Source organism: Notolepis coatsorum (assembly GCF_963971535.1).
Source record: "Notolepis coatsorum genome assembly, chromosome: 15".
NCBI lineage: Eukaryota > Metazoa > Chordata > Actinopteri > Aulopiformes > Paralepididae > Notolepis > Notolepis coatsorum.
The window spans coordinates 82396317-82408588 of NC_140179.1; positions in this window are offsets into that span (position 1 = coordinate 82396317).

Consider the following 12272-nt stretch of genomic DNA (forward strand, 5'->3'; position numbering starts at 1 on the left):
ATCATCACAACAACCTCCCAGACGAATAGTGGTGACAGGTTTACTTCCGTATTACTTTTTTCTTTTCAGAATAAAAGCCGACATGAGTACTACTAGTATTACTTGCCATTAGTAAAAATTATTATTGGTAGTATTTGTGTAGATATTGGATTATTGTGGTTATTATAACTACTTTGTTATCATAGAGGATATAAATATACCCAAATGTGTTGAGCTCTGATGTTGGCGCTTCTTGCACTGTTGTCCTTCCCAACTTATTTGTCATGTGGCTATCCCATGTGCTATAATAAGTAGGATGCACATTGGCCATACATACACACCACTCTTTTATTTATAATAACATCTTGCCTGCATATCATTTTCTATCGTACGTGTATGCCGGTAAAACCCATGCACAGAAGACAAACACATTCTTGCCATTGCAATGGGCCTGGTCTACAAGATACACTACACGACCAAGGTACCCATGTACATGTCAAAATACTTCCCAAAGGTCAGTGAATACCACGATCACAACACCAGAGGGAGCTCCACAAATCATGTTAAACCCAGATTCGGCTCAAATAAGGAACTAAACACGTTTCGCAATTATGCCACATCAATGTGGAACGCCCTACCCAAAGCTGTAAAGGAATGTGGATCACTACCCACTTTCAAAACCTCTCTCAAGGGACACCTACGGGAGACTGCAATTCAACACTGGCCCCTGTAAATATCCTAACCCAACCCCCTCCAATGTAGTCATTTACCTAGTATGGTTTTGTCAATAGTCCAATGTACAATTTTGTTTGTTTGTACAGTGTCTCCTCCCCCCCCCCCCCTCAATGTACAGTTTTGCTTGTTTATACAGTGTGCCCCCCCCCCCCCCCCCCAACCACCTCCAATGTAAATTACCCAGTATGGTTGTCAATATCCCAATGTACCCAACCCCCCCCCCCCACCCAACCTCCTCCAATGTACAGTTTCTACGTCAAATGTATATACTCCCTTTTCTTGACTCCTTTTGTATCACAAACAGTACTGTATTTGCAAATCTGGTATGTCATAAATGTATAGATGTAGCAGTACTGTCTATCTGTATGTCATGTATGTCATATATGTCCTGATGAATTGAAAATGGGGGACCCTGATGTAAACAAGACGAAAGTCTTTCTCTGGTCTGCATCCCCTTAACAATTGTGTGTATTGAGCTGTACTGTATTGTACCCATTCTGCAATCTGTTAATAAAGTTTTCAATCAATCAATCAATCAATTCTGTTGAATAATAACATGTTTAGCAAATACCCTGTTTTGTCTCTGTGCTCACACTTGGTTCCTTGTAGATATACACTGGGGAACAAAAGAAACGAGAACATAAAAACAAACCACCTTGTGATGACAACCTGCCTCAGACTCAATTTGTCCACCCCGTCGCCACATCCTAACAGTATTTTTCTCTCAACACTTGTTTCCATGGTAACTACTACAGTACCCATGCCTTATATAACCATAATAATAACCTATAACCATGCCTCGCCAATTTTCTACCAATCACCAGTGATGTCATTGAGGACGTTGAATTCTTGTCTTGTGTTGATTACAGGTCCATGAAATTATGTAGATGAAAGAGTAGCAATACCTTGTCTTATAGGGACTAGTACTACCTTATCATTTCATGGAACTGTAATTAACACAACACAATAATTCAATGTCCGCGATGACATCACTGGTGGTCATATTCAAACTCCTTTACTCGCATTCACTGTCAAACTAAATGAATGTCCAAAAAATAAATAATCATTGTTTTTAAAGTGCCCCTTAAATACATATATACATATACATTTGGGCTAAGCATTTAGTAAGTTATTTTATGTTGCTGTTGCCAAATATGAATTTGGATATTTAAAGGGGCCCTCTGCATCACTGCCTGTCATGCCTATCAGCTGTGTGATGTGCTCCAGCTCATATTCAATATGAGCCTGAGGCTGCAGAGAGTCCCGACACTGTGGAAAACCTCCTGTGTGGTCCCTGTCCCTAAGTGCCTGCGTCCCAGCACGTCCAAGGACTAGGTGGCTCTAACCTCTCACATAATGAAGACCATGGAGAGGTTAGTCCTGAAGCAACTCCGCCCGGTGATCAAACCCCACCTAGACCCACTCCAGTTCGCCTACCAGCCCCGACTGGGGGTAGAGGATGCTGTCATCTACCTGCTGAACCGAGCCTACACTCACCTAGACAAGCCTGCGAGCACTGTGAGAGTCATGTTCTTTGACTTCTCCAGTGCTTTTGATACCATACGGCCTGGGCTGCTGGGTGAGAAGTTGGAGGCGATGCAGATAGAGGCCCCCCTGGTGTCCTGGGTTGTTGACTATCTGACGGCAGATCACAGTACGTGCGCCTACGGAGCTGTGTGTCAGACAGACTGGTCAGCAACACCGGGGCCCCGCAGGGGACAGTCCTCTCTCCCTTCCTCTTCACCGTCTCTACACCAACGACTTCCACTATCGGTCAGAGTCCTGCCACCTTCAGAAGTTTTCTGATGACTCTGCGATAGTGGGATGTATAAAGGACGGTGACGAGAGGGAATACCGGGAACTGGTAACCACCTGCAGCTAAATGTGGCGAAGACCAAGGAACTGGTTGTGGAGCTGGGGAGGAGGAGGAGTGCACCTGTGACCCCTGTTTCCATCAGGGGAGTCGATGTGGACATGGTTGAGGAGTACAAATACCTCGGTGTGCACATCGACAACAAACTGAACAGGTCAAAACATGCAGAGGCACTGTACAAGAAGGGCCAGAGCCGACTCTACTTCCTCAGAAGGCTGAGATCCTTCAATGTCTGTACAAGGATGTTGAGGATGTTCTATGAGTCGGTGGTGGCGGGCGCCTTCTTGTACGCTGTGACCTGCTGGGGCAGCGGACTGAGAGCAGGGGACACAAACAGGCTGGATAAGCTGGTCAGGAAGGCCAGTAGCGTGGTTGGGGTGGAGCTGGACTCCCTAGCGAGGGTGGCGGAGAGGAGGAGCCTTGCTAAGCTCCAGGCCATCAGGGAAAACCCCTCCCACCCACTACACACAGACTTGGCGGACAGGAGGAGCAGGTTCAGTGCCAGGCTCACACTACCTAAATGCAGCACTGAACGGCACAGGAAGTCCTTCATTCCAACAGCCATCAGACTATACAATGCATCACTGTGCCTCACTGCATCACTGAGCACAGAGTGACAGTTACCATCTTCCTGGACTCTTACTTTTGAAACAGCACTGTGCAATATTACACTTACTGTAGACCTCAGTATATTTTTACTGTATTTATTTACTGTATATTTTATTCCATTTGTATTCTATTTTACTCTACTCTTATCTTAGGCAACTTGATTTGATTTGTTTTATTATTCTTATTCGTGACCTGTTCTGTCTAAATGTTTAAATATTGAGCGATTTGCAGTGTCAAATTTCCCACGGGATAATAAAAGTATTTCTATTCTATTCTATTCTATTCTACAAACCTACTTTTAATTTTAACCATATTTTCTATTATGTTGTGAGATTATCAACACGTGTTTCCTGCTGAAGAGTGACAACGCGCGGTGAGGCCGGGCACTGTGGCACGCGGCATTTGAGGCTGTGACTGTCTGTCGCCCATCGCACCGTAAATTCGGTAGGCATGAGCACCGGACAGCCTGTATTATGTTCCGCTTGGCGTGCTCACGTCGCAGTCAATGTGGAAATAATACTGCTTGCCTCTCCCAGTTTTGTTTGATTGGTTGTTTGAAAATTGTATTAAGGTTAAAAATAGACAGCACAAACTGACTACTTCCGGGTTTTACAGGAAACAAGACAAGGTACAAGCCCCGATGCCCCGCCCACGCACAGTCAAACAGAGTACAAGCCCCGAAGTCCCACCTCAAACAGAGTACAAGCCCCGAAGCCCCGCCCAGACGTTGGGCTTGCGGCTCTGCAGATATACCCTACTCGTCCGAACAGCATAACATCGTTTATGTGGTCAGACAGGAGGGAGTACGTCTCCGCCAGGCGGCAGTCGAGCTCTGCTCTTGCTAAGGAATCTGCCAGCTTGAGGGCCCCCTACATTTCCGGGTGGAAATTACGGGGCAGATCCAACGTCAGAGGGGGCTTTCCCACCCGGGGGTGGGCCACCGCGGAGCTGCTTTTGAGCAGTCAGTCCCGGTAGCGCCCCCTGTGGTTTATGGTCAAACGTGCACCCCCCCGCCTGGTATACCGGTTTTAAAAGCGGAGCGGCAGCGTTGGGGACCCAGGACTCATTCTGGTCACGCCGGACCGGATCAGTCTAGCCCTGTGACCGCCAGGCGACGGTCGAGCTCTGCTCTTACTAAGGAACCTGTCAGCCTGAAGGCCCTGTGCTTTTCCGGGAGGAAATAACAGGGCAGGCCTGACCTCACCCCCCCCCCCCAACCAGCAGGGGGGCCATTGAGGTACTGTTTTTAAGCAGTCAGCCCCTCTAAGTGCCCCTTGTGTGGCTCATGGTCTAAGGAGCAGTATGTCTCCTCCAGGCACGGTTGAACCCTGCTCTCGTTAAGGTACCTGTCAGCCCGGGTTAAAGGAGCAATCCTCTGCAAGGCGTGAATGTCTCCCCGGTATGCCAGTGGTCACATGGCGTACCGGACAAACCCCCCCCCTCCGCCTAGTACACCCGTTATGGAGGTGCGGCTGCGTCAGAGACTCGGGACTCATCCTAAACCCCCACCTTCCAGTCAACGATTCCTTGCAATATGGAACTCGGTGGTCCTGACGAAGGGGAGGTGGTGTCATAAACAACACCTGGGGAGGACACGTATGCCGCGGCTTCGTTGTCCTCACCAGGTCCCTTTGACTTACTTTGACTTAAGCCTTTGCACTCCCTGCGGAGCATAGGCCACTGACGATTTCTTTCCATGTTGCGCGTTTTTTGGCCTCCCAAACGATGTTGTGCCATCCCAGTCCAGCCTCTTTCATTTCCCCTTCCCAAGAACGGCGCCAGGTGTTTCGAGGCCTGCCGCGTTTCCTCTTTCCAGGTGGGTTCCATCGTAGGGCTTGCCGGGTGATGTTTGTGTCTTCCTTTCTCAGGGTATGGCCTATCCACATCCACTTTCTCTTCTTTATTTCTTCTGGCGGGGGTAGTTGTTTTGTGCGCTCCCACAGGTCCAGATTTTTTATGACATTTGGCCATCTCACTCTTAGAATGCGGCGGAGGCAGGAATTTATGAAGGACTGTACTTTCTGCTTCAGCCCTACGGTTGTCTTCCAGGTCTCCGAGCCATACAGGAGGACTGATTTAACATTGGAGTTAAAGATCCTCAGCTTTGTGTTGGTTTTTATTTCGCGAGACCTCCATACTCGACCAAGTAGGTTGTATGCCGTTCTTGCTTTTCCGATTCGCACTCTGATGTCTTCTTCTGTGCCACCTGCTGTATCTACTACGCTCCCAAGGTAGGTAAAGGAGTTAGATTCTTCGATGGCCTCTCCCTCTAGTTCAATGTTTTGCTGGCACTTTGTGTTGATCTTCATAATCTTGGTTTTTACCCTATTGATCTTCATTCCTAGAGTTGAGGCTGTTTCCTTTAGTTTGTTGTTCTTTTGTTGCATTTGCTGGTGACTGTGTGATAAGAGAGCTAGGTCATCTGCAAAATCGAGGTCTTCAAGCTGGTGCATCAGTGTCCACTGGATGCCGTTTCTGGCTCCTTCTGTTGTCTTCTTCATGGTCCAATCAATGGCCAGCAGGAACAAGAAGGGGGACAGCAGGCAGCCTTGTCTCACTCCGGTCTTTATCTCGAACGGGTTTGAGGGCTCCCCTCTGTGCAGTACCCTACTTGTCATCCCGTCATATGATCCTCTGATGATGTTGATGTACTTCGGTGTACCTTCTCCTGGAACCATCACCTTATCGCGGTGGAGAGGTTTGCGTGTCCTTAGGATCCTGAGAGCTATGTTGTCTGGAGCCTGGTGCTCCTGGTAGGGTCACCCATGGCAAACTGGTCTCAGGTGAGGGAACAGACGAAGAATGGTTCAACCACTGCCCGGTGGGCCTGAGAGGGCAAAGGGCTAAGGGAGCACTACCCTGACAAAAAAGCACCTCTGGGTAGGCCAATCCCCCGCTTAGAGGTTACCTTTTGATTACGAAAACACTGACAGATAACTTGAGCGCAAGGTCTCCCGGTGGTGGATCCGAAATGGAAAATATTATGTCTGCTAGCCAAAGCATCTGGGAAGCTAGGAGATCGAATGTCCTCCCAACCAGGAAACCTACAACGATAGGAACATGGAATGTGCGCACCATGTACGAAGCAGGGAAAGCTGACAACATCGCAAAGGAGATGCAAAGTTACGGCTTACACATACTAGGTTTAAATGAAACAAGATGGATAGGTTTAGGAGAGAGCAGAGTAGCATCCGGAAAACAGACACTGTACTCTGGACATGAAGAAGAAGGCGCCCCACATGCAGGGGGTAGGCATCATGCTCTCAACACAGGCGGAGAAGGCTCTCATTGGATGGGAACCAGTCTCCTCTAGACTCATCACAGCAAAGTTCAGAACGTCTCATCCAAGAATCACACTCAGGATCATTGTGGCATACGCACCAACCAACGATGCCACAGAAGAGTCAAAGAAGGAGTTCTATGGAAAACTACAGAACACAATACTCAAAGCAACGGAAAGGGAGGTGGTTTTACTTATGGGCGACATGAACGCCAAAGTGGGAAAAGAAAACAACGGATACGTACCAGTCATGGGACAGCAAGGAGTGGGCTGCAGAAACGAAAATGGGCAGATGTGACTTCTGTGCAGACAACAGCCTGGTAATTGGCGGAACCTTTTTCCCACATAAAGAAACTCACAAGACCACATGGGTGTCCCCTGATCAGAAAACATGCAACCAAATCGATCACATATGCATCAGGCAGCAGTTCAGACGATCTCTGTTCGATGTGCGAACAAAGAGAGGTGCAGATGTGGGATCAGACCACCACTTAGTCATAGCAAAGGTACAACTGAAGCTGAAAAGGGGGACCCCAGGAAACAGAATAACAAAGTATGACACCAAGAAACTGGAAGAAAAACTACACCAGAAGCACTTCCAGATCACACTGAGGAACAAGTTCCAGGCCCTGGCTGAAATGGGCAGTGGGGAAGAAGAAATCGACGAAAGCTGGGAGAAGATCAAAAACGTGTGGCAAACAACCTGCGAGGAAAGTCTGGGAACAAGAAAGAAAGAAAACAAAATGTGGATCACCCAAAGAACATTGGACAGCATGGAGGAGAGGAAAAAGGCAAAGGACCACCTCAACAATGCCAGGACGAGAGCAGCCAAGGAGAAGCACACAAAGGAATACAACAGGATACATAAAGAAATAAAGAAAAAGGGCAGGGCGGACAAGAGATGCTACTATGAAGAGCTTGCTACACAAGCAGAAGAAGCAGCGGGACAGAGAAACATGAGAGAGGTATACAACATCACCAGGAAGCTCTCGGGGAGAAGGATGAGATCAGAGAAGCCCATAAAAGACAAGGCAGGAAACACACTATCCACAAAGGAAGAACAAACAAGGAGATGGGTAGAACATTTCACAGAGCTGCTCAACAGAGCACCAGCGAGCATCCCAGCAGATATACAAGCAGCAACAGACACACTCCCACTGAAAATGACCCCCCCAACAAAAGAAGAAACTAGGAAAGCAATATCACAATTGAGTGATGGGAAAGCAGCAGGACCAGACACCATTCCGAGTGAAGAATTCAAGACCGACATCACATCAAAGCACTCCATCCCCTCATGAGGAAAATTTGGCAAGAAGAAAAAATACCTAAAGATTGGAAAGAAGGCTACATAGTGAAGATACCAAAGAAAGGGGACCTTGCACTATGCAAGAACTACCGGGGGATCATGCTACTTTCAACCGCCAGCAAAGTCTTCAACCGGATAATTCTAGATAGGATGAAGACTGCCGTTGACATGCTCCTGTGGTATATTTATACCACATGCACCATTGTGGTATATTTCTGAATCAACATGTAATTCCCCAAAAGCATTTTCAGCTACAGGTCGGAATTCTATTGGTAATGAGGTATAGTCAGTTAGTTGAATGAACTAAAATCTAAAAGGTGTTTCTCTGGGAACGATAGAGGTTACCAGAGGGCACACTATGTAAATACAACAGGACTCGGGTCTGCAAGACACAAAAGACCAGATACTGTATTTAAACCTATAGGAGCTTGGGTCCAATCTAGCCTACTAAAAGTTAACATTTCAATAGATGGCTTTGTTTACTTTAAGCAGGACCTGAAAAGGGCTTGTAAGGTACACAGTAAAAACAGTAGACTATTGATTGACTCCTCTCCCCCGCTCTCTTTTAACAGTCAAAGCTATAGAAATTCTCTGGCCCTTTGGTTAGTTGAACAATAGGGCTGTCACAGACTCCTAACATTAGAGTGGTAACTTCCCCCAACTGCAGATAACACATTCCAAGGAGACCATCTGCTCCATTGCTTCAAAGAGCTACTGGTGGCTGAAAACACAGAGCAAAACGTTTGTAAAATGGCTCCTCTTGGTCTGGCTAAAGACAGGAAATTAGTTCTGGTTTAAAACGTAGTTATAATGGTATTAGACATTTGAACTATACAGGAAAATAACAATAAAGTAGAGATGTTTTAATTCTGGTCAGTTGAAAACAACGTAGGCTGATTTTAGACCCTTTAAAGTATATGTTAGATCAAATAACCTAATGGGAGTAAAGACTGAACGGTGGAAATAAACTAAACATAAGAGAATAGTAAAATAACCTTTTACTTGAAAAATAGAAAGATAGATTCCTTTGTTCTTGTTAAAACTAGAAAATAGGGCTAATTTGATACCTGGAAGGCTATAGAAATCAGGAAAGGACTTGAACTAACTGTCTTAGTCAATTAATAGCTAATCTTTTATTCTTCAGTTAGTAAAATCAAATACTGTATACTTTAAACGCTAAAACTCCAGAACAGTACTTTGTCCTTAAAAATAGAGAGGTACTGCCTCTAGGTTCAAAATTATTCCATATAGGGCGTTGTGTAACTTCTAAGATGGCCGCCGACCCCAATTCAAAATGGCCGCTATGAGCTTTAGCCAATCAGAATTTAGAGACCCGCCCCCTGACGAATCAGGTCGACGTTCGCTCAGGGGCGGGATTTAGCCTTTAAAAACCGGCTGCATCGAATGAGACAAAAAGCAGCAGCTCGTGAACCTGGGATGCACCAGCCGGACGGAGAGAGGACTGCCTGAAGACGTTTTTGCCACGAGTAACAAGGAAACTGTTGTCGCCCTGACAACGAGACTCCACAACTGGTGCGACCTTGAAGATTGTTATTCTTAAACTACTTTTTATTAGACTGATATTAATGACTGGCGGCATAGTGCTTTGTTACATTAATATCATTGCATTTTTCATTGATTGAACCAGATCATTCTTGTACTTTGAAAATAAACGAGATCTGGGAAATAGAAACCTCTCATTTGATTCCTTTTCTCCGCCGTACTACACAGTGTTGGTAATATGACTTAGAGCGATAGAAACACAACGCAGCAAAATAGATTATATGATCAGAAGCTCTGGTCAATCTTACATTACCATCAAGCAGGATTCCGGAAAGAAAGGTCATGCATAGACCAGATCGCCACACTGAGGATCATCATCGAACAGTCCCTGGAATGGAACAGCTCCTTATACATCAACTTCATCGATTTCGAACAGGCCTTTGACAGTCTAGATAGGAACAGTCTGTGGCACCTGATGGAGCACTATGGAATCCCCCAGGTCCCTTTGGTCAGGTTCTAGCTCATGGACCCGACAGAGAGCCCTGTTTCTCGTGCGGTCCATGGGGCTGGAACCTCCCCTTCATCCCGTTGCTAGGTAACGGGCGGGATGCGTGGTGAGGTAGACGTGGGTTTTTTCACGCTGTCTACTCACTTTGTGCGTTTTTTTGGGTACTGCACCTTTTTTCCGCATAGTCTGTGTTCTATCCCTCCGCTCTTCATTAGGGCGAGTGTGAGGGCCAGGACCCTCCCCATCTTTCTGGTGGTCGTGAAGGGGACCTCAGCGGGTACATTTATCGGGTCTACGTGCCTTGCTCCGCCATTTGTCCAGTAGGAAGAGCAACTAACTGAGTTAGTACCAGTGATAATACCTCTCTCAGGCTTTACTTATATAGTAGTGATAATACCTCTCTAAGGCTTTACTTTTATAGTAACATTACGGTTACCTCCAAGAGGGAAATGGTTAAGTAGATGGGAAAGTAATATTAAAGAACATACACGTTATCACACTCAAAGAAAATGAAAAAGGTGGGCCCACTTTACCAAACAAAAGTCCTATACTAATGCCGGCATGTAATGTTTATGGGGTACCCCTATGAACGGTAATTAGCAACCATTAGCTTCGCCCGTAGGCCGCGACACACTGTGTACTGTGCGATAGGATCTTGGTCACCGAAGTGCCAGTGTACTCAACCAAGATGGCGGCCTCGCCGCACCACCACTAGTCCGGGTGGTAAGATGGCGTCGAACGCTCTCGTCCCAGGAGCTAGCAAGCTGTGTTAGGCAGGGGGGCAGTAGCGGGCTGGAGGCACGTGCTGGGTGATGGTGACCTCTGCTGGACTGGACGAACTCCCGTGCTAGGCTGCCGACTGCCGGTGCTGAGAAGATGTTGACTGCCGGCGCTGACAGGCTGCTGGCTGCCGGTGCTGGGTTGACGCGCTTTAATAATCTGGGGGCTACCTTAACTGAAGCTACTCTGTGGGTCCTAGACAGCCCTCCTGCTAGCCGAAACATGCAACAACGCACGGTGCCTCTAACCACCAGTTCTCTTCAAGCCACGCTGGCCGGGCACCTCGCTGGAGGGGATAACGTTAACATAAGCCACTTGGATATACCGCTTTCTTCTAGGATAACTCGCTGTATCACTAGGGTTATTCCGTGGGGATATTCAACACGCTACTACGCTTATATTTCTACTATAACCCGTAATATACTCAAGTTCAATACGTTCACCCGCGTGTTCCACTACGGGGCTCTTCCAACGACACGACCATTCAGGTTCACGTCCAACGTCGAAGAGGCTGGTTCTCTCCACTTCCGTTTCAGTTGACTTGCTTCTCCTCCATGCCTCTCTCGTGCGCTCCGCCTGCCACCGCCGCCCCCTGCTGGCACCGCCAACTAGCCCCACAGGAAGAACTGGGTGAATTGAATATGATTCAGTTTAGTGTTTATAATCCATATTCCAGCCGGTGAGAGAAGGAGAAACTCGCGTCATTGTTCAGGAGAATATCAAGGGAAACTGGTATGTCTTTGTGCACAAAGGGGAGATAAAAGGCAAGTCAGCACTTCTGAATAATAGTCGAATATTCAGGGTGCTACATCTATTTGAACGACCACATCAAACAAGAGGTGGACGCTGGCAAATACTGCGGCATGGTCATGCTGGACCTACAAAAGGCCTTCGACACTGTCAATCACACCATTCTGATTGACAAGCTAAAAGCAATTGGTTTTGATAGTCTATCAGTGAGCTGGATACAATCCTACCTGGAGGGGAGAGAACAGATGGTGGAGGTAAACGGTACCCTATCCCCCGCCTCACAGTGATTGATTGATTGATTGATTGAAAACTGTATTAACAGATTGCAGAATGGGTACAATACAGTACAGCTCAATACACACAATTGTTAAGGGGATGCAGACCAGAGAAAGACTTTCGTCTTGTTTACATCAGGGTCCCCCATTTTCAATTCATCAGGACATATATGACATACATGACATACAGATAGTCAGTACTGCTACATCTATACATTTATGACATACCAGATTTGCAAATACAGTACTGTTTGTGATACAGAAGGAGTCAGGAAAAGGGAGTATATACATTTGACGTAGAAACTGTACATTGGAGGAGGTTGGGTGGGGGGGGTTGGGTACACTGGGATATTGACAACCATACTGGGTAATCTACATTGGAGGTGGTTGGGGGGGGGGGGGGGGGGGGGGCACACTGTATATACAAGCAAAACTGTACATTGAGGGGGGGGGGGGGGGAGACACTGTACAAACAAACAAAATTGTACATTGGACTATTGACAAAACCATACTAGGTAAATGACTGTACATTGGAGGGGGTTGGGTTAGGATATTTACAGGGGCCAGTGTTGAATTGCAGTCTCCCGTAGGTGTCCCTTGAGAGAGGTTTTGAAAGTGGGTAGTGATCCACATTCCTTTACAGCTTTGGGTAGGGCGTTCCACATTGATGTGGC